Consider the following 24,021-nt stretch of genomic DNA (forward strand, 5'->3'; position numbering starts at 1 on the left):
AGAAGGATAAAAACAAATACCGTATGCTAACACATATATATGGAATCTAAAAAAAAATGTCATGAAGAGATTAGTGGCAGGATGGGAATAAAGCACAGACCTACTAGAGCATGGACTTGAGGATATGGGGAGGGGGAAGGGTAAGCTGTGACGATGTGACAGAGTGGCAGGGACATATACACACTACCAAATGTAAAATAGATAGCTAGTGGGAAGCTGCAGCATAGCACAGGGAGTTCACCTCTGTGCTTTGTGACCACCTAGAGGGGTGGGATAGGGAGGGTGACACAAGAGGGAAGAGTTATGGGAACATATGTTTATGTATAACTGATTCACTTTGTTGTAAAGGAGAAACTAACACACTATTGTAAAACAGTTATACTCAAATAAAGTTGTTAAAAAAATGGATAAATTAAGATTAGTGTTACTACACGTATACCAATACATATTTTATACATATATCAAAAAGACTGACCATACAGCAAGGGAGGTATACAGAACACTCTGTAATATTTTACATGGGAAGAGGATCTGTACATGCATAGACATATATAATGTACAAATGAACCAGGCTGTTTTCACCTAAGACAAACACTATTCTAATAATTAACCCAATTAAAAAAAAATTAAAAACCAAGAAGAAGTAATGAGACATAAACTTATGGGGGGTTTTCCTGGCACATTCCATTCCAATTTTCAAGCTAGGAACACGACGTCCAGAAAGGCTCTGTTGCCCTAGGACCCAGATTTGGGAATGGAGAAATGCTGCCTCCTTGGGGCCGTTTCCCACAACAGCAGGTTTAAACCTAGTGCTAAAGGTCACTAAATATTCACCAAACTTGCAGGCCTGTAAATCACACCTGCCCTCCAAAAAAATCCTGGGGTCGAAAATTGGACAAAAATTCAAAAGAGGGCAACCTTCCAAGAAGACAATTTCAAGAGGTATGTTGTACTCACACTTTTTTCTCTTTTTTTAGCAGAAAAGAGAAAAGCGTCTCAAACTGATGAATTTTAGGAATTTTGAAAGACATGCAAACCCAAATTACAAAATCCTATCAGCTCACACCAGTCAGAATGGCCTTCAGCAGAAATGCTTCAAACACTAAATGCTGAAGGGATTGTGGAGAAATGCGTAAACTCTGTTCTAAGGGGGACGTGGTAAGAGCCACTAATGAAAACACAACGGAGGTGCTTTGAAAAGGTACACATTGAGCTACCATTTAATGAAGCATACCCACTTCTGGGCCTATCACCTGAGAAAATGAGAATCAAAAAGTCACAGGCTACGGGCTTCCTTGGTGGCGCAGTGGTTGAGAGTCCGCCTGCCGATGCAGGAGACACGGGTTCGTGCCCTGGTCCGGGAAGATCCCACATGCCGCGGAGCAACTAAGCCCGTGAGCCATGGCCGCTGGGCCTGCGCGTCCAGAGCCTGTGCTCCGCAACGGGAGAGGCCACAACAGTGAGAGGCCCGCATACCACAAAAAAAAAAAAAAAAAAAGTCACAGGCTGGCAATCCTGCACTCCAGCAATATTTACCATAGCCAACACTTGGAAGCAACGAAAAAGTCCATCAACAGAGGAATGCACAAAGAAGAAGTGGTCCGTGTACACAATGGAATATTACTCCAATAAAAAATATAATTAAATTTAAGAAACAAACAAAAGTAAGGAAACATCAGCATTTGTGGGTTTATCCAGGCACATTCCACTCTAATTTATAACTGTGGAACACCACTGGCCAGAAGGTCTGTTTCCCTAGTACCAGTGTGGGGAACATAGAAAGGCTGCCGCCCTCTGGCCGTTAGCTGCAAAAGCAGCTTTAAAGCCTGTGTTAATGGTCACTTCATATGAACAAGAACTGCAGGGTTGTAAATGAAACCTACCCTCAATATGTCTTGAGGGAGGTAATGGCCAAAAAATTGCAAAATGTGACACATACTTTAAGGAAACACTTGGAAGAACTAAGCTGTAATCACAGTTTGAAAAAGAAAAAGGACATGCCTTAAAGCTCAATTTAAACAGAGTATGAGACACATGCAAATTCAAAGAGGTATCAGCTCACACCATTCAGAATAACCATCATCAAGAGAACTATAAACAATAAATGCTGGTGGTGTTGTGGAGAAATGCATACCCTCAAATTTAAGGGGGGTGTAACCTGGAAAGAGCTAATAATGAGAACAGAATGGAGGTGCATTTAAAAGGTAAACACTGACGTACCATATGATCCAGCAGGTCCATTCCTGGACCTATAATCTATGACAGAATTGGAAAGACACAGGCATGTAAATCTGCATTGCACAGTATTACAATAGTCCAGATATGGAAGTAACCAAAAAGTCCACCAACAGATGGGTGGACAGAGAAGAACTGCTACTTGTAGAGATGGAATATTAGCTAGGGAAAAAATGAAACAATGCCATTTGCAGCACCATAGATGAGTCTAGAAGTAATCACACAACTTGTAGTAAGTGACAAAGGGAAAGACACATACCCTATCATTTCACGTATAGGTGTTAGCTAAAAATTGGTACCGATGAAGACATTTCCACAGAGAAAAGCAATCACAGATTCATTAAACAAACTTATGGTTCACCAAATGGAAAGGTGTGAGGATTGGATACATTAAGATATTGGGATTAACAGAGATATACAGACAAATGTGAAATATATAATCACCAAAGACCAAGAGAAAACTACTCAACATTGTGTCATAACCTACATGGGAAAAGGATCTGAAGAAGAATAGATATATGTGTATGTGTGAAAGAACCACATCTTGCACACCAAGAACACACAAAACACTGTAATCAAATTTGCTGTCAATAAAAAATAAAAATTAAATTAAGAATACGAACAAGAAGTAATGAGACATAAACCTAAAGGGATTTTCCTGGCACTTTCCATTCTAATTTGCAACCTAGAACAGGACCTTATTAAGGCTCTATTGCCCTAGTAAACAGATTTGGTAATGGCGAAATGCTGCCTTCTTGTGGCCGTTTCACACAAATGCAGCTTTGAACCCAGCATTAAAGGTCACTGAATATTCAAAATATTTGCAGGACTGTAAAGGACACTGGGCCCCAGAAAAAATTCTGAGGTCAGATATCGACCAGAAAATTCAAATGACGTCAACATTTCAAAAAGACAATATGAAGTGGCATATTTTACGCACATTTTCTCTTTTTCTTTTTGTTTAAAAAAATGCATGGAAAAATGGTCAATATCAGGAACTAATAAAGCCATGCAAATCCAATCTATAAAAACGTTCACCTCACAGCTGTCAGAATGATCTTCAGCAAAATAGTCTACAAAGGATGAATGCTGAAAGGCTTTTAGAGAACTGTGAACCCTCTAGCTGCTGGTGTGACGTAAACTGATAAGAGCCAGTAGTGAGAAGAGAATGGCACTGCGTTTACAGTTAAAAATTGAGCTACCATACGATCTGGTAGCCCAACTGCTGGTCTTATCACCTGAGAGCACCTGAGTCAAAAAGACACAGGCTGGGAATCCTGCACTACAGCAATATTTCCCATAGCCGAGACTTGGAAGCAACCAAAATGTCCATCAACAAATGAATGCACAAAGAAGAAGTGGTCCATGTACACAATGGAATATTAGCCATGGAAAGAAGGAAACAGTGCCATTTGTACCACCATAGAAGGACCTAGACATAATCATCCAACTTGAAGTAAGAAAGAAACTGAAAGACAGATATCCTATGACATCACTTCTAGGTGTTACCTAAAAATTGATACCCACGGACATATTTCCAAGACAAGGACACGCATGGATTAAGAAAACAAAATTATGTTTAACCAAATGGAAAAGCATAAGGAATGAATGAATTAGGATATAGGGGTTAACAGACATGTACTAACACATGCAATATATAATCACAAAATGCCTATGGAATATCAAGAGAGGTCTACTAAACACTCTGTAATAGCCTACACAGGAAAGGAACCAAAGATGAATAGCTAGATACATAGATATAATGAACCAGATTCTGTATACCTAGAACAAACACAATATTTTTATCCAATTTGCTCTGAAAATATATAAAATTAAATTTAAAAAACAAACAAGAGATAAGGAGACATAAGCTCATGGGTGTGTGCCCTGGCACATTCCACTCTAATTTGCAGCCTACTAACAGAATTTCCAGGAAGGCTCTGTTGCCTAAAAACCCAGATTGGAAATGTAGACATGCTTCTGCCTTGTGGCTGTTTCCCACAAGAGCATCTTTAAGCCCACAGCTAATGGTCACCTAACATTCAGAAGGACTCAGGGCTGTAAAGGACACTAGCCCTAAAAAATTTTGCTGAGGTAGGGAATGGACCAAAAAATTCATAACAGGCCAATTTTTCAAGAAGATAGTTTGAAGAGGTAAGTTTTACTCACTCTCTTTAAAAAAAGGAAAATGGATAAAAGCTCGACCTCAGGAATTATTAGACTCATGCAAATCTAATCTACAAAAAGGTTTCAACTCATACCAGTCGACTGACCATCAGCAAAAAGGCTACAAACAATAAATGCTGAAGCGTTTTTAGAGAACTGTGTAACTTCTAGCTGCTGGTGAGATGTAAAGTGGTAACAGCCGATAATGAGAACACAAAGGAGCTGCGCTTAAAAGTAAAAATGGAGGTACCATTCGATCCAGCAGTCACACCACTGGGCCTCTCACTTGAGAAGAGCAGAATCGAGAAAACCCGGGTTGCAAAAGCTGTCCTGCAGCGTTATTCACAATAGCCAAGAGTGTGAAGCAGCGAAAAAGTCCATCAACAGATGAATGGATAAAGAAGTGGTCCATGTACACAATGAAATATTAGCCATGGAAAACAATGAAACAGTGCTCTTTGAGGCACCATAAGTGAGCTTGGAGATAATCACAGAACGTGAGTAAGTCAGAAAGCAAAGACCTATATCCTATGGTATCAGTTATAGGCATTATCTAATAACTGAAACAAATGAATATATTTCCACAGAGAAAGACACTCACAGACTTAGAAAATTCTATGCTTGTCTAAAAGGAAAGGGTGGGGGGAATGGATAAATTAAGATTAGTGTTACTATACATATAACAATAACTACTATATACATATGTCAAAAGACCAACCATCTAGCAAGGGAGGTCTACGGAACACTCTAATATTTTACATGGGAAGAGGATCTGTACGTGAATAGACATATAAAATGTACAAATGATTGTGTACACCTAGGACCAACAATATTCTAATCATTACCCCGATTACAAAAATTAATACAACCAACAAGTAATGAGTCATAAACTTATGGACGTTTCTCCTAGCACATTCCATTCTAATTTACAAATTAGGAACACGACTTTCAGAAAAACTCTGCTGCCCTAGTACCCAGATTTGGGAATGGAGAAATGCTGCCTCTTTTTGGCCGTTTCCCACAACAGCAGCTTTAAACCCAGTGCTAATGGTCACTAAATATTCACAATCATTGTAGGCCTGTAAATGACACCTTCCCTCCAAAAATCTCCTGAGGTCGAAAATCGACCAAAAATTCAAAACAGAGCAACCTTCCAAGAAGACAATTTCAAGAGGTATATTATACTCACACTTTTTTTTTTCTTAACAGAAAAGAAAAAGGCATGGAAAATGATGAATTTTAGGAATTTTTAAAGGCATGCAAACCCAAACTACAAAACATATCAGCTCACAGCAGTCAGAATGGCCATAAGCAAAAATGCTGCAAACAATAAATGTTAAAGGGATTGTGGAGAAATGCGTAACCTAGGTTCTGAGGGGGACGTGGCAAGAGCCACTAATGAAAACACAATGGAGGTGCTTTGAAAAGGTACACATGGAGCGATTAGTCAATCAGTCACACCCACTGCTGGACCTATCACCTCAGAAAATGAGAAACAAAAAGTCACAGGCTGGCAATACTGCACTCCAGCAATATTTAACATAGCCAACACTTGGAAGCAATGAATAAGTCCATCAACAGAGGAATGCACCAAGAAGAAATGGTCCATGTACACAATGGAATATTACTCCAATAAAAATATAAATTAAATTTAAAAAACAAACAGAAGTAAAGAGACATCAGCTTTTGTGGTTTTATCCGTGCACATTCCACTCTAATTTATAACCAAGGAACACCACTGGCCACAAGGTCTGTTTCCCTAGTAACAGCGTGGGGAATGGAGAAAGGCTGCCACCCTCTGGCCGTTACCTGCAAACGCAATTTAAAGCCTGTGCTAATGGTCACTTCATATGAATAAGCACTGCAGGGCTGTTAATGAAATCTGCCCTCAAAATATCTTGAGGGAGGTAATGGCCAAAGAATTTAAAATGTGACACATACTTTAAAAAAACACTTTGAAGAACTAAGCTGTAATCACACTTTGAAAAAGAAAAAGGACATTCCTTAAAGCTCAATTTCAACGGATTATGAGACACATGCAAATTCAACCACAAAGAGGTATCAACTCACACCAGGAAGAATAACCATCAGCAAGAAATCTACAAACAATAAACGCTGAAGGTGTTTTGGAGAAATGCATACCCTCAACTTTAAGTGGGATGTAACCTGGAACGAGCCACTAATGAGAACAGAATGGTGGTGCCTTTAAAAGGTAAACACTGAGCTACCATATGATACAGGAGGCCCACTCCTGGGCCTATAACATAAGAAGACAATATTGGAAAGACACAGGCAGGCAAATGTGCATCGCAGCGGTGTTACAATAGCTAAGACATGGAGGCAACCATAAAGTACATCAAGAGTTGAGTGGACAAAGAAGAACTGATACATGCACAGATGGAATATTCGCTAGGGAAAAAAGTGAAAAAATACCATTATCAGCACCGTAGATGATTCTAGAGGTAATCAGGCAAATTGTACCAAGTTAGACAGCAAAAGACACATATCCTATAATATCACTTATAGGTGTTAGCTAAAAATTGATACCAATGAAGATATTTCCACAGAGAAAGTCAATCACAGATTCATTAAACAAACTTATGGTTTACCCAATGGAAAGGTGTGAGGATTGGATATGTTAGGATATTGGGGTTAACATAGATATACAAACACATGTGAAATGTATAATCACCAAAGACCTACAGCATACCAAGAGAAGCCTACTCAACATTGTGTCATAACCTACATGAGAAAACGATCCGAAGTAGTATAGATATATGTATATGTGTAAAAGAACCACATCTTGCACACCTAGAACAAACAAAACATTTTAATCAAATTTGCTCTGATAAAAAATAAAAATTAGGGCTTCCCTGGTGGCACAGTGGTTGAGAATCTGCCTACTAATGCAGGGGACATGGGTTTGAGCCCTGGTCTGGGAGGATCCCACATGCAGCAGAGCAACTAGACCCGTGAGCCACAACTACTGAGCCTATGCATCTGGAGCCTGTGCTCTGCAGCAAGAGAGGCCACGATGTGAGAGGCCCACACACCGCGATGAGTGGTCCCCGCTTGCCGCAACTAGAGAAAACCCTTGCACAGAAACGAAGACCCAACACAACCAACATTTTTTTTCTTTTTTTAAAAAAGAGAGCCCAAATAAGTCAGAAATGAAACAGATGATGTTACAACAGACACCACGGAAATACAAAGTATCCTAAGATACACACAGGGTAACTCAGGGCTCAGACTGGACAGAGCCCACTCTCCATTCCCCTGTACATGACTTACAGGAGCCTCGGGAACTGAGGAGGGGGTCCCTGAGGAGACACACAGGATAGAATACATTAGGCATTAACGTGACTGCATTCATCTTAAACGTGCCTGAACTACATTGACACGAAATGATTTTGTCCTGTATGTACATCGGCACCTCTAGTCGGAAATTCAGGTCTTTGGCTTCACCACCTCTACTGACAGCATTAGCTTCACCTGCTGTGGACCTTCTCCTATAGGATTTCTAGAACCACAAAGCATCAAAGCTTTACAGGACCCAGAGTCTGTTCGACTCCACTCAGAGTCTCAGAGTCTCAACTGCACTCAGAGACTCCACTCTTGGAGGGCACACTCAAAATAGTGTGCACGTCAGGACCCAGGGGAAGGAGCAGTGACCCTGTAGGCGAATGACCAGACAATACAATAACTGAAATGAAAAATACACTAGAAGGAATGAGTAGCAGAATAACTGTGGGAAAAGAATGGATAAGTGACCTGGAAGACAGAAAGGTGGAAATCACTGCCATGGAACAGAATAAAGAAAAAGAATGAAAATAAAAGAAGACACCCTAAGAGACCTCTGGGACAATGTTAAACGCAACAACATTCGCATTATAGGGGTCCCAGAAGGAGAAGAGAGAGAGAAAGGATCCGATAAAATATTTGAAGAGATTATAGTCAAAACCTTCCCTAGCATGGGGAAAGAAATAGCCACCCAAGTCCAGGAAGCACAGAGAGTCCCAGGCAGGATAAACCAAAGGAGAAAAATGCCGAGACACATAGTAATCAAATTGACAAAAATTAAAGACAAAGAAAAATGATTGAAAATGATTGAAAGGGGAAAATGGCAAATAACATACAAGGGAACTCCCATAAGGTTAACAGCTGATTTCTCAGCGGAAACTCTAGAAGCCAGAAGGGAGTGGCATGATAAATTTAAAGTGATGAAAGGGAAGAACCTACAACCAAGAGTACTCCACCCAGCAAGGATCTCATTCAGATTTGACAGAGAAATCAAAAGTTTTACAGACAAGCAAAATCTAAGAGAATTCAGCACCACGAAACCAGCCCTACAACAAATGCTAAAGGAACTTCTCTAAGTGGGAAACACAAGAGAAGAAGATGACCCACAAAGACAAACCCATAATAATTAAGAAAATAGTAATAGGAACATACATATCGATAATTACTCTAAACGTGAATGGATTAAATGCTCCAACCAAAAGACACAGGCTCGCTGAATGGATACAAAAACAAGACCCATATATATTCTGTCTACAGGAGACCCATTTCAGACCTAGGGACACAAACAGACTGAAAGTGAGGGAATGAAAAAATATATTCCATGCAAATGAAAATCAAAAGAAAGCTGGAGTAGCAATACTCATATCAGATAAAATATACTTTAAAATAAGGAATGTTACAAGGGACAAGGAAGGACACTACAAAATGATCAAGGGATCAATCCAAGAAGAAGACGTAACAATTATAAATATATATGTACCCAACATAGGAGCACCTCAATATATAAGGCAACTGCTAACAGCTATAAAAGAGGAAATCGACAGTAACACAATAATAGCAGGGGACTTGAACACTTCACTTACATCAATGGAGATCATCCAGACAGAAAATTGATAAGGAAACACAAGCTTTAAATGACACAATAGACCAGATAGATTTAATTGATATTTATAGGACATTCCATCCCCAAACAGCAGATTATACGTTCTTCTCAACTGCACATGGAACATTCTCCAGGATAGATCACATCTTGGGTCACAAATAAAGCCTCAGTAAGTTTAAGGAAACTGAAATCATATCAATCAGCTGTTCCGACCACAATGCTATGAGATTAGAAATCAATTCCAGGGGGAAAAAAAAACGTAAAAACACACAAACACGTGGAGGCTAAATAATACGTCACTAAATAACCAAGAGATCACTGAAGAAATAAAAGAGGAAATCAAAAACTACCTAGGGACAAATGGCAACAAAAACACGATGATCCAAAACCTTTGGGATTCAGCAAAAGCAGTTCTAAGAGGAAAGTTTATAGCGATACACACCTACCTCAAGAAACAAGAAAAATCTCAAATAAACAATCTAAACTTACACCTAGAGGAAGTAGAGAAAGAAGAACAAAACCCTCAGTTAGTAGAAGGAGAGAACTCATAAAGATCAGAGCAGAAATAAATGAAATAGAAACAAAGAAAACCACAGGAAAGATCAGTAAAACTAAAAGCTGGTTCTTTGAGAAGATAAACAAAAATGATAAACCTTTAGCCAGACTCAAGAAAAAGAGGGAGAGGACTCAAATCAATAAAATTAGAAATGAAAAAGGAGAAGTTACAACAGACACCACAGAAATACAAAGCATCATGAGAGACTACTACATGCAACTTTATGCCACTAAAATGGACAACCTGGAAGACATGGCCACATTCTTCAAAAGGGATAACCTTCCAAGACTGAACCAGGAAGAAATAGAAAATAAGAACAAACTTATCCCAAGCAATGAAATTGAAACTGTGATTAAAAATCTTCCAACAAACAAAGGCCCAGAACCAGAGGGCATCACATGTGAATTCTACCAAACATTTAGAGAAGAGCTAACACTCAACCTTCTCAAACTCTTCCAAAAAATTGCAGGGGAAGGAACACTGCCAAACTCATTCTATGAGGCCATCATCACCCTGACACCAAAACCAGACAAAGATACTACAAGGAAAGAAAATTAGAAGCCAATATCACTGATGAATATAGATATAAAAATCCTCAATAAAATACTAGCAAACAGAATCGAACAACACTAAAAGGATCATACACCATGATCAAGTGGGGTTTATCCCAGAGATGCAAGGATTCTTCAATATACACAAATCCATCAATGTGATACACCATATTAACAAATTGTAGAATAAAAACCATATGATCATCTCAATAGATGCAGGAAAAGATTTTGAGAAAATTCAACACCCATTTATGATAAAAAAAAAAAAAATCTCTGCAGAGTGTGGGCATAGAGGGAAACTACCTCAACATAATAAAGGCCATATATGACAAACCCACAGCAAATATCATTCTCAATGGTGGAAAGCTGAAAGCATTTCCTCTAAGATCAGGAACCAGACGAGGATGTCCACTCTCATCACTATTATTCAACATAGTTTTGGAAGTCCTAACCACAGCAATCAGAGAAGAAAAAGAAATACAAATTGGAAAATAAGAAGTAAAATTGTCACTGTTTGCAGATGACATGATACCATAGGTAGAGAATCCTAAAGATGCCACCAGAAAACTACTAGAGCTAATCAATGAATTTGATAAAGTTGCAGGATACAAAATGAATGCACAGAAATCTCTTGCATTCCTATACACTAACAATGAAAGATCAGAAAAAGAAATTAAGGAAATATCCCATTACCACTGCAACAAGAAGAATAAAATACCTAGGAATAAACCTACCAAAGGAAGTAAAAGACCTGTACTCAGAAAACTATAAGACACTGATGAAAGAAATCAAAGATGATATAAACAAATGGAGACATATACCATGTTCTTGGATTAGAAGAATCAATATTGTGAGAATGACTATACTACCCAAAGCAATCTACAGATTCAATGCAATCCCTATCAAATTACCGGCGGCATCTTCTACAGAACTAGAACAAAAAATCTTAAAATTTGTAGGGAGACACAAAAGACCCTGGATAGCCAAAGCAATCTTTAGAGGAAAAAAAAAAAAAAGAGCTGGAGGATTGAGACTTCCAGACTTCAGACTATACTACAAAGCTACAGTAATCAAGACAATATGGTACTGACACAAAAACAGAAATATAGATCAATAGAACAGGATGGAAAGCACAGAGAAACACACGTACCTATGGTTAACTAATCTATGACAAAAGAGGCAAGGGTATACAATGGAGAAAAGACAGTGTCTTCAGTAAGTGATGCTGGGAAAACTGGACAGCTACATGTAAAAGAAGGAAATTAGAACACTCCCTAACACCATACACAAAAATAAACTCAAAATGGATTAGAGACTGAAATGTAAAACCAGACACTATAAAGCCCTTAGAGGAAAACTTAAGCAGAACACTCTATGACATAAATCACAGCAAGATCCTCTTAAACCCACCTCCTAGAGAAATGGAAATGAAAACAAAAATTAAAAAATGGGACCTATGGGGCTTCCCTGGTGGCGCAGTGGTTGTGAGCCTACCTGCCAATGCAGCAGACACAGGTTCGTGCCCCAGTCCGGGAACATCCCACATGCCCGGAGCGGCACGGCACGTGAGCCATGGCCACTGAGCCTGCGCGTCCGGAGCCTGTGCTCCACCACGGGAGAGGCCACAAGAGTGAGAGGCCCGTGTACTGCAAAAACAAAAACAAAAAAAGGGACCTAATGAAACAAAATCTTTTGCACAGCAAAGGAAAACATAAACAAGATGAAAAGACAACCATCAGAATGGGAGAAAATATTTTCAAATGAAGCAAATGGCAAAGGATTAATCTCCAAAAAGCAGCTCATGCAGCTCAATATCACAAAAACAAACAACCGAATCCAAAAATGGGTGGAAGACCTAAATAGACATTTCTCCAAAAAAGACATACAGGTTGCCAACAAACACATGAAAGGATGCTGAACATCACTAATCATTAGAGAAATGCAAAGGAAAACTACAGTGAGGTATCACCTCACAACAAGTCAGAATGGCCATCATCCAGAAATCTACAAACAATAAATACTGGAGAGACATTTATTGGATAAAAGGGAACCCTCTTGCACTGTTGGTGGGAATGTAAATTGATATAGCCACTAGGGAAAACGGTATGGACGTTCCTTAAAAACTAAAAATAGAACTACCACACGACCCAGCAATCCCACTACTGGACATTTACCCTGAGAAAACCATAATTCAAAAAGAGTCATGTACCACAATGTTCATTGTAGCTCTACTTACAATAGCCAGGACATAGAGGCAACCCAAGTGTTCATCGACAGATAAGTGGGTAAAGAAGTTGTGGCACATATATATAATGGAATATTACTCAGCCATAAAGAGAAACGAAATTGAGTTATTTGTAGCAAGGTGGATGGATCTAGAGTCTGTCCTACAGAGTGAAGTAAGTCAGAAAGAGGAAAACAAATACCATATGCTAACACATATATATGGAATCTAAAAAAAAGTTCATGAAGAACTTAGGGGCAGGAAAGGATTAAGGACACAAACGTAGAGAAAGGACTTGAGGATACGGGGAGGGGGAAGGGAAAGCTGGGACAAAGTGAGACAGTGGCATGGACATATATACACTACCAAATGTAAAATCGATAGCTACTGGGAAGCAGCCACATAGCACAGGAAGATCAGCTCGGCAATTTGTGTCCACCTAAAGGGGTGGGATAAGGGGGTGAGAGGGAGGTGCAAGAGGGAGGCGATATGGTGTTATATGTATACGTATCGCTGATTTTTTTATACAGCAGAAACTAACACAATTGTAAAGCAATTATACTCCAATAAAGATGTAAAAGAAAAAAAAAAGCCCAGAGATAAACCTACACACCTATGGTCCACTAAACTATGACAAAGGAGGCAAGGATATACAATGGAGAAAAGACAGTCTCTTTATAAGTGGTGCTAGGAAAAATGGACAGCTACATGTAAAAGAATGCAATTAGAACACTCCCTAACACCATACGCAAAAATAAACTCAAAATGGATTAGAGACTGAAATGTAAGACCAGACACTATAAAACTCTTAGAGGAAAACATAGGAAGAATACCCTTTGACATAAATCACAGCAAGATCTTTTTTGATCCACCTCCTAGAGTAATGGAATAAAAAACAAACAGATGGGACCAAATGAAACTTAAAAGCTTTTGCAAAGCAAAGCAAACTACAAACAAGATGAAAAGACAATCCTCAGAATGGGAGAAAATATTTGCAAACGAATCAACAGACAAAGGATTAATCTCCAATATATATAAACAGCTCATGGAACTCAACAGTAAAAAAAAGCAAGCAACCCAATCCCCAAATGGGCAGATGACTTAAACAGACATTTGTCCCAAGAAGACATACAGATGGCCAAGAAGCACATTAAAACCTGTTCTACATCACTAATTATTAGAGAAATATAAACCAGAACTACAATGAGGTATCACCTCACACCAGTTAGAACGGACATCATCAGAAAATCTACAAACAACAAATGCTGGAGGTGGTGTGGAGAAAAGGGAACCCTCTTGCACTATTTGTGGAAATGTAAATTGATACAGTCACTATGGAGAACAGTACGGAGGTTCCTTAAAAATCTAAAAATAGAATTCCCATATGACCCAGCAATCCCACTACTGGGCATATACCCAGAGAAAACCATAATTCAAAAAGACACATTCACCACAATGTTCATTGCAGCACTATTTACAATAGCCAGGTCATGGAAACAACCTAAACGCCCATAGACAGACGAATGGAAAAGATGTGGTACATATATAAAATGGAATATTACTCAGCCATATAAAGGAATGAAATTGGGTCATTTGTAGAGACGTGGATAGATCTACATACTCTCATACAGAGTGAAGTAAGTCAGAAACAGAAAAAACAAATATTAACAAATATTAACGCATACATGTGGAACCTAGAAAAACGATACAGATGAACCGGTTTGCAAGGCAGAAATAGAGACACAAATGTAGAGAACAAATGTATGGACACCAAGGGGGGAAAGTGGAGGGGTGGTAGTGGTGGGATGAATTGTGAGACTGGGATTGACATATACACACATATGTATAAAATAGATAACCAATAAGAACCTGATGTATAAAAAATAAATTAAATTAAATTCAAAAATTAAAACAATAATATTTTAAAAAGAGAAAAAAGCATTTTCCTTCCCATAGACATATTTATATGAATAAATTATTTCCATGTTTATATCTATAAATGCAAGAAGAGGAATAAAACCTACCTTGAACCAAAAAAGAAGAAATACATAACCCACTGGTCATACAGAGGAAAACCCTATCAGGGCACTTGCTCCAGTGGCGAACAATTCTGAAGTTGGTCAGAGGTGGGGAATCGTCTCCCATGCAGCCAGCAGCACCCCCACAAGGAGCGTCCTCATTGCAAAGCTGGGGGACGGTGCCGAGGCATCTCTGAGTAAACGTGAGCTGAGCCCCAGGCTAGCTGCTACTGAACTGTTCCCACTCTTCCCAGGTAAAAATGTGTGCAAGTACTTGAAAGCCTAGAGGAAGGGCCGTGGAGCCACAACAGCCACGGTACACAGGCCGACTTGGTGCCTGGAGGTCAGCCAGGCTGGTCCTGGCCCCAGGCACTCTTATGGAAGCTTTCTATTTCCCTGCCTGACGTACCCCTCCTGTCCCAGCCCTCACTGTTTTTTTTCCCTTCCTCACCTTTGCCCGGGGAGAAATTCCAGCGGCAGGTATGGGTAATACATCCTCTTCTTTAGCAGGTGGCAGCCTGGCAACTCCTTCAGAAAGTCCAGCAGAGCCCCACTCACACTGGGGCACCCACAGAGCCGCAGGCCCTACTCCCTCCCACAAGCCCAGCCCTGAGACTGCTGACAGGGCAGAGAATATGACGTCAGGTACAGCTGCAGGGACTCTTGCTACCTGGAGGGGTGTTTATATTGACCTCAGCCCAGGCACAGCTTAGAAGGGCTGGCTGGCCAGGTCAGGCTGCCCAGGTCAGCCAATCCTCGCCTCTCAGGGGCTCACAGTTGCAGAAAATGGGCCTTGCTGCACCAGCCAGGTCCAAGGAACAGGTGTGGCGTCCTGAGGGTCAGGATAGACAAGGGGCTGCAGCTCTAGCTTGTTTTCTAATCATTTTATCTGGTCCATGAGTGGGAGACAACTTCAAGAAGACCCTCTCTTAATGAGAGGAACCCAGGAGTCAGGGAGAGGAGGGGTGGTGGGTGGAGACAAAGGCCTGGTGCCCCGGTTGCAGTGGAAGCTTCTGGAAGACCTGGCAGAGGGAGGCCGCACAGAGTGAAGGTCAGGGTCACAGACCTGTCGGAGCCGCTGTTTGTTAGTTCAAGTTCTGCTCTGAGGTGCTCTGGGGCAGCTCTGACCAACAGGTGAGCTGGGGGTGCTCTGCAATGAGGGCTATGGGCACAGTTCCTGTGTGCCCAGCCCTGCCGGTGTACCTGCCCAGGTGAGCTCCGTATCCTGGGAGGGTCCTGACCACAAGAGCCCCGTGGGCTGCAGGGTACCTGCCCAGGTGAGCTCCATATCCTGAGATTGGCCTGACCACGAGAGCCCCATGGGCTGCTGGCGACCTGGTAAAGGATGTCAGGACAGTCAGTGAAGCCACCGAGGATATATATCCAGTAGTTCCTAATTCCTACACACTGCTGGTCATTCTACCATCCACCAGAACATGCTATTCTGTATTAGACTTCAATATGCCTTCTTCTGTATTCCATTATCCCAGAGTCACAAGAAGTTTTGGCTTGTGAGTGGCAGGACTCAACATACAACAGAAACAATACCGCTGAGGCGTCCTGCCCCAAGGGTTCAAAAATTCCCACACCATCTTTGGGGAAACGTTAGCTAAAGACCTAAAAGTTCTACCTCTGGAAAAGGGAACCCTCCTTCAATAGGCAGATGACATTCTGATCGTCAGCCCTACTAAGGAGGTCTCTGAACTACTTAGCCAATAAAGGATAGAAGGTGTCCAAGAAAAAGGCTAAAATATCACAGACTAAGGTGACCTGCCTGGGCTTCACTCTCACAGAAGGTCAGAGAAGGCCATCCCAGGAAAGGGAAGAAGCCATTTGCAGCCGTACCCCTTCTAAAACTAGAAGACAGCTTAGGGGTTCCTGGGGAGGCCAGGGTTTACTGCATCTGGATCCTAACTACAGTCTAATAGCTGGGCCTCGATATGAAACACTGAAAGGAAAAGATGATGATCCTTTTGAATAGAATCCAGAAGTGGCCATTGAAGAATGGAAAGAGCAGTCAATTCAGACCCTTGCCCTGGAACTCCCTAATTTAACTAAACCTTTTGACCTTTACATTCCCAGTCGAAGGTGAATTGCCCTTGGAGTATCAGTGCAAAAGCTGGGACCACTTGAAATGGAACAACGCAAGAATGCCCTCCAGGTAGGAGAAACTACGGTCACCAAGGGCTTGGCCCGCCACCTCATCCGGCCAGGATACTGGGGGTATCGAAAAACCTGGAAATCAGCAGCCTGCAAGGCCAGGTCCCTCCCAAGAGAAAAGGACCCCACGTGGTGATCCTAACCACCCACCAGGCCCTGAAGTTGCAGGGATTGCTCTGTGGGCACACTGACCTCGAGTGAGGAGGCCCTCCAACTCCAGCCTCCAGAGAGACAACCGGGGGCAACAGACCCCCATGACGACTCGTGTGACCATCACTTGACCTGGAGCTTCTCTCAGAAAACAACAAGAGTGTGCCCCAAAAGAGCAGACTACTGCTTGCAGGACTTACTGCACCCAGAGCAGAGCTAATAAGCTTGGCGGGGAAACCGTAAATAACGCTGTCACCATAGAAAAGCCTACAGACACCGCGGTGACGGCAGCCAATGAGACCGGCTGGACTCCTGGCTACTTCAAAAGGCCGTTGACTCAGTGGGCGTCATGGTCCTGGATCATCACCGGCCCTGGACTGTCTGGGAGTTGAGCAGGCAGGGCTCTGACACCTGGTGCTGTTTGTACGTTAATTCAGGGGCCTAATTGAAGAAAGCGCAGACTGCTGGTCAGAGCATCTAGGCTGGCAGAAACCCTCAGCCTAATGTGGCCAAACAAATGTGGGGTGGGGTAAAGCTGCCACCCCCCAGCAACTCTGCACATCTCTTTCCTGGACCCTCAAAAATCATTAGAATCTAAGCACTTCCAATGCTGGTGCTCAGGCAGACAAGCAGTGAGAGAGGAGGCCTGGGGACAATCAACCTCACCTGGAGGCTGCCAGGGAGCAGTTCTGCCCCTCCCCCACAGGTATGAGGACTCCCAACTCAGCACGAAGCAGTTGCAGAAGAGGGGTCTGCACCCTCAGCCCCCCAAGAATGAGGAACGGGACAAAAGGCAGAGGAGGGGTTTGTCGCCGGCAAAGCCCATTAAAAATTCCTGGGAGATAAAAATAGAATCTGGGCAATAAAATAAAATCTAACCTTTTTTTTCCTTTGTGCTTTGTCTAATTTCACATGCTCCTAGGTTTCCACATGCAGAGGTCCCACACCCGGCACTTCAGACCCGATTTCCTACTGCAAAATGGCTGGGCCGACACCTCAGCTCTCGGGGCCCCGTGCAGACTCAGCGACATAGAGCCTGAGCTCCAGCCAACCCGGGCCATGGAGAGCTCTGCCCCCTCCCTCCCGCTGACGCTGCTGGGATCCCTACCCAGCAGCCTGTCCCACAGCCCACGGGGGAGTGCACGCTCTCACCTCTCCATTCTCTGATCAAAATATAAAGTTTCCTTTGCTTCTGAAGCAAACTCAGTCTCGTTCTTTTGGCTCCAGTGACCCTGGGCAGGGGGACCCTTGTTGGGACCACTCTGTAGGATCAGTAACAGAAATTGAGAACATTGTACCTTCAATGAACAGATGTGTGAGCCAAACTGTAATTAACATAGAGCAGTGTGTAAGGCTCGTGTAAAATAAGATGTTTCTAACACTTCCATTTGATATTTCCATCACTTTATTATAAGCAAGTTCAGTGGAGGGCTTTGTCTTATTTGTCAGGTCAACATTAGAGAAATGACGTGATTTCTTTCCAACGATGTACAATACATCTAATAATCTTGGCTGAAGCTTCAATCTTGTTTTGATTGCTTTTCCATTGAAAATGATACCTCTCCTTCAACTCCCCCATGTCTGAGAAGTATAAAATCTTAGAACATATTATTACCAAAGGGGAAACGCGGGAGGAGGGATAAATTAAGAGTTTAGGATTAACACATACAAACTGTGATGTATAAAATAGATCGTCAACAAGGAACTTCTGTATAACACGGGGAACAACATTCAATATTGTGTAATAACCTATAAGGGGAAAAATCTGCAAAAGAATACATAACTATATCTACATCATCTATCAACGATAGATAAAATGTAACCTAAAGGAGGTCGATGGTGAGCTCTTCTGCCCTGAAGATTTCAATCATCTAAAGCTCGGACTCTGCCTACTGCCCAAGGCCCTTAATGATCATACATGTACCCGTAGCTTAAAAATTTCCCAATTTGGGGTTCGGGGAGACACTGATTTGGAAAAATCCCTGGTGTTCTCCTTACATGAAAGGGGCTCTACCTACAGCTAAAACATGCCTGACACCCAGAAGATGGTACACCGTTTGATCGGGAAGAGTTTGGAAATGACACGTCATCTCCTCAGCTCCTGGTAGTCGGGTTCACCCCTGCAGCCTTTTTTCTAACAAGCTCCCCACTTGCAGAATCAGCACATTTAACCTCCTGTTTTGTACAGTTAGGAATTTGTAAGGAGGATGAACGGGAAGAGGGGGAACTAATGAGAGACCAGCTCTAGGTGTTTGGACAGGCACATGCCATTCTAATTTCCAATCAGGAAGAAGAATTAACCAAAGGCTCAGCCTGCCCCCTGGAACCACAATAGGGCCTGTAGCAATCCTGTGGTTTTGTGGCCAGTTCCCAAAAGAGGACTTAAAAATGGAGCTCAGGAGCACTGCAATTCACAAACCTGCAGGGTTATAAATGATAATGATCTTCCAAAAATACACTGAGGTAAGGCAACGAAAAAGATTCGAAAGCAAGGCAAAATTTCAGGAAAAAGTTTTCAAGAGGTATGTTGGAGTCGCCTTTAAAGCACATGAAAAGTGGCAGAACTTCGCAAATGATGCAGTTGGCCAAAACATGTATTTTTCCTAAATATATTTAGCAAAAATGCATACACTCTTTTTGGCCAACTAAACAAGCAGGACATGCAAATCAGCACTACAAAGAAGTCTCACTTCCCATCTGTCAAAAGGGCCATCCTGGAAAAGTGTAAAAACCAGAAATGCAGGACAGGCCATGGAGAAAAGGGAGTCTTGTGACACTGATGAGCGGGATGTAAATTGCCAACGGCCACTCTGGAGTAGTGTATGGTGTTTCCTAAAACATCTAAAAAACAGAACTACAATGCATAGGGCACTTCCACTCATTGGCGTATATATTCAGAGAACCAAAAATCGACAGAACACGGGCACCTCAAAGTTTAGGGCTGCTTGGTTTGCAAGGACCTCGGCTTGGGTACACTGAAAATATCCTAGGAAAGAGAAAAATGGGTAAACAAGTTGTGGTACTTATGTACAATGGAATATAACTCAGCCATGAAATCAATATCATAAGGCTACTAACAGCATAATGAGTATATTTAGGAACGATGATGTTAAGTAAAATAAGTCAGACAGAAAAAGAAACTTATGATAACATATCACTTACCGGGGTTTTCGAAAAATTGCTACACATGAACTGAATTACAAAACAGAACACAGAGTCACACATTTAGAAAACACACTTATGGCTGCTTAAGGGGAAAGGTGAGGTGGGGTGATGCATAAAACGAGAGTTTCAAATGAGCACAGATACCGTTCCATAAACCAAATATGTAATAGACATGACCTACTCATTGCTCAATGAACTGGACTCAACACATCCTATTCACTGCAGAAGAATACATCTGCCTAGTAAGAATCTTAAAAAGTATTTATTGGGCTTCCCTGGTGGCGCAGTGGTTGAGAGTCTGCCTGCCGATGCAGGGGACATGGGTTCGTGCCCTGGTCCGGGAAGATCCCACATGACATGGAGCGGCTGGGCCTGTGAGCCATGGCCGCTGAGCCTGCGCGTCTGGAGCCTGTGCTCCGCTACGGGAGAGGCCACAACAGTGAGAGGCCTGCGTAACGAAAAAAAAAAGTATTTATTGATATCTCTCTGTAAGTGAATCAGCTGGGTGTAAAACGGCATAAACACAGCATTGAAAATCAGCTGAACCCCATTAAAAATAAATTATAAAAAAAAAAAATTAAAAAAACAAACAGTGAAAGAGAGAAACATTCTTACAAAATTCTTTCAGGGGCTGTGATGAAACCCTGATTGACCACATCTAGACACACAACTGGATGAGACATAAGGCTGGACACTCTTGGGGCCAAGAGGATTGGTGAGGTTGGGTGAGCAAATGCAGACCCTTTAAAGTAATACTGCGTGGTACCCATTCCATGGGTCCCAACTCTCCAGGTTCAAGGGAATCTTCCTACAGCTAAAACATGCATGGGAAACTCATAGGATGGTACATTGTGTGATCGGGAAATGTTTCTAAAACACATCTCATTTTTCATCCCTGGTGCTCGGGTTTGCCATTCCAGCCGCTTTATTAACAATCTCCGCACTTGGAGAATCAGCACCTTTATTTAACCTCCTGTTTCGTACAGTTTGCAATTTGTCCAGAGGATGAACGGGAAGAGGGGGAACCAATGAGAGACCAGCTCTAGGTGTTTGGACAGGCACATGTCACTCTAATTTCCAATCAGGAAGAAGAATTAACCAAAGGCTCAGCCTGCCCCCTGGAACCAGAAAAGGGCCTGAAGCAATCCTGTGGTTTTGCGGCCAACTCCAAAAAGGCGAGTTGAAAAATGGAGCTCAGGGGCACTGCAATTCACAAACCTGCAGTGTTATAAATGATAACAATTGTCCAAAAATATACTGAGGTAAGGAAATGAAGAGGATTTGAGATCAAGGCAGTATTGGAGGAAACAGTTTTCAAGAGGTAGATTGGAGTCGCCTTTAAAGCACCTGAAAAGCGGCAGAATTTCAACAATGATGCAGTTGGCCCAAAAGGGCGTATGCGGTTTTTTCCTGAATATATTCAGGGAAAAAACGCATAAGCCCTTTTTGGCCAACGAAACAAGCGGGCAATGCACATCAGTACTACGAAGAAGTCTCACTTCGCATCGGTCAAACGGCCATCGTGAAAAAGTGTAAAACCCAGAAATGCAGGATAAGCCATGGAGAAAAGGGAGCCTTGTTATGCTGGTGGAAGGGATGTAAATTGCAAACGGCCACTCTGGAGAAGTGTATGGTGTTTCCTAAGACATCTAAAAAACAGAGCTACAGCGCAAAAGGCACTTCCACTCATGGGCGTGTATCTTAGCCCCGACCCTGCGGCGGAGTCTGGATCCGGGCCAGCCACCGCCAGAGCGTCTGGTGTGCCGCTGCCTTCCAGAGCCGCCTTCTGGCCGCCCTAGCCCCGGCCAGGCCGGCGGGGAGCGCCCCCTCTGGCGCGCGCTGTGGTGGGAGGGGCCTGAGGAGGTGGGGGCCTGCAGCGGTGCCCGGCCGGGGCGGAGGCGGCCTCAGCCCCGGGCGACTAAAGGAGAAGGCGGGGCGGGAGGCAAAAAGCGTACAGCACCCAGTATTCTCAGGTGGTCTCCCATCCAAGTACTAACCAAGCCCGACCCTGCTTAGCTTCCGAGATCAGGCGCGTTCAGGGTGGTATGGCCGTACGCAGGGTTGGGGACCGCGGGCTGCCTCTTGAGGCCCAGCTTCTCTGGCGCGTGCGCCTTACCGCCAGCCCCGCGGCCAGCCCGCCCTGGCAGGGCCCCGCTGCCCGCCCAGCCAGGGGAATGGAGGTCTCGGGTACCGCGGGGTGGTGGAGGGGTTGGCGACCTCCCAGCCCAGGGCGGGAGGGACCCAGCAAACCCTTTGGCGCTTGGCGCCCCGCCCCAGATCCCGCTCGTCTCTCACAGGGATGTGGCCCGGGAACATGTCCGGGGACGTGACAGGAATCATCTTAGCCAACTCAACCCCAGACATTGTGCTCCAGGATACATGCTATGTAGTAGCACACTTCCATGACCTAATGTCCATGGGAGCAGTCTTCACTATTATGGGAGGGTCCTACACGGATTCCCACTATTCTCAGGTTTTACAGTTAACTCAGCATGAGCAAAAATTCACTTCACAAGTATATTTGTAGTAGTAAATATGACTTCCTGCAGCACTTTCTTGGCCTCTCAGGGATGTCACTACATTAGTCTGTGTGCCCTGAGGCACACAGAACATGAAATATGTTGTCTTTAGGCTCATTCATCTCAGTAGCAGCAGTAATGCTAATACTCTTCATATTTTGAAAAGCATTTGCATCTAAACAAGAAGTCTTAGCAGTGGAAACTCCTACTCATAACCTAGAATGGTTACACAAATGCTCTCCACCATATCCTATGTTTCAAGAATCCTATCTATGTAAGTGTAAAATAAGGAAGGACTCAAGTCCTTTTCAACCAGTTTCAAGCCAACACCATAACAATTATGCCTTTCTCAATAAATGAGATAAAAGTAAAAAGTAATGTAGATTGGTCAAAGTTAAATCATAGGCTAAAATCCTGTATATCACTATGGCATATAAATTTCATCTAGGTTCTCAAGATACAACATCACCGATTATGGAAGAACTTTTACATTTTCATCATCACACATTAATAGTGATTTTTAAAATAAGTTCTCTAGTCCTCTATATTATTTCACTAATATTGACATCTAAACTAACTCATATACATACAATAGATGCACAGGTAGAGAAAATGTGAACAATTTACTAGCCATTATTGTAATCTTAATTGCCCTATCATCATTGTAAATCCTCTACATGATACATGAAATGAATAACTCTTTCAAACCATAAAAAACTATGGGTCAGTAATGATACTGAAGCTACAAATACACAGATAATGAAGATTTAAATGTTGACTTCTCTGTAATCCCCACATCGGAGCTAAAACCAGGAGAATAAATACTGATAGAAGTCAACAACTGAGTAGTTAGAGATAGTCATTGAATATTAGTTTCATCTGAAATTGTTGTACGCTCCTGAGCTGTTCCTTCTCAGGCCTAAAAAGAGCTGCTATCCCAGGACGCCTAAATTAAAGAATCCTAATACCAACAGGACCAGGCCTATGTTGTGGACAAGGGAGCTCGTTTTTGTGAGTTCAAGACTGGACAGAGTGATATGGCTGAGATATGGAGTGAATCTAGAGCCCATGGGGATGCACTTTGCAAGCTCCAGGATAGGAATGGGGCCTCTAGGGTGCCACGCCACCCACCATGCCCTCCCAAGCAGGATCTTGGCAACATTCTCTGTCAGTGATGAGGCAGCCCTAGCACTTGTCACGCCCTGATGTTGTGTCCTATGTGGGCCCCATGCTCCTGGGACCACACCCCACACTCTTCAGGTCCATGCTACAGGGTCCTTCGTGCCTCAGGAGTAGAGACCACAGAGCAAGCAGTTCCCGCCCCAACCAGCAGGAGGAGGGGAGGAGAGCAAGGGCACCAGGGGAATCTCACTC

The 24,021-nt window shown here is 42.5% G+C and overlaps 1 pseudogene; it reads right to left on the reverse strand.

The window, feature by feature from the left end:
- Window positions 1-22,076: 22,076 nt before the first annotated feature.
- On the reverse strand, window positions 22,077-22,185 carry LOC131765987 (5S ribosomal RNA; annotated as a pseudogene).
- Between the last annotated feature and the right edge of the window lie 1,836 nt (window positions 22,186-24,021).

The sequence above is a fragment of the Kogia breviceps genome, chromosome 11 (assembly GCF_026419965.1).
Source record: "Kogia breviceps isolate mKogBre1 chromosome 11, mKogBre1 haplotype 1, whole genome shotgun sequence".
In the NCBI taxonomy this organism is placed as follows: Eukaryota; Metazoa; Chordata; class Mammalia; order Artiodactyla; family Physeteridae; genus Kogia; species Kogia breviceps.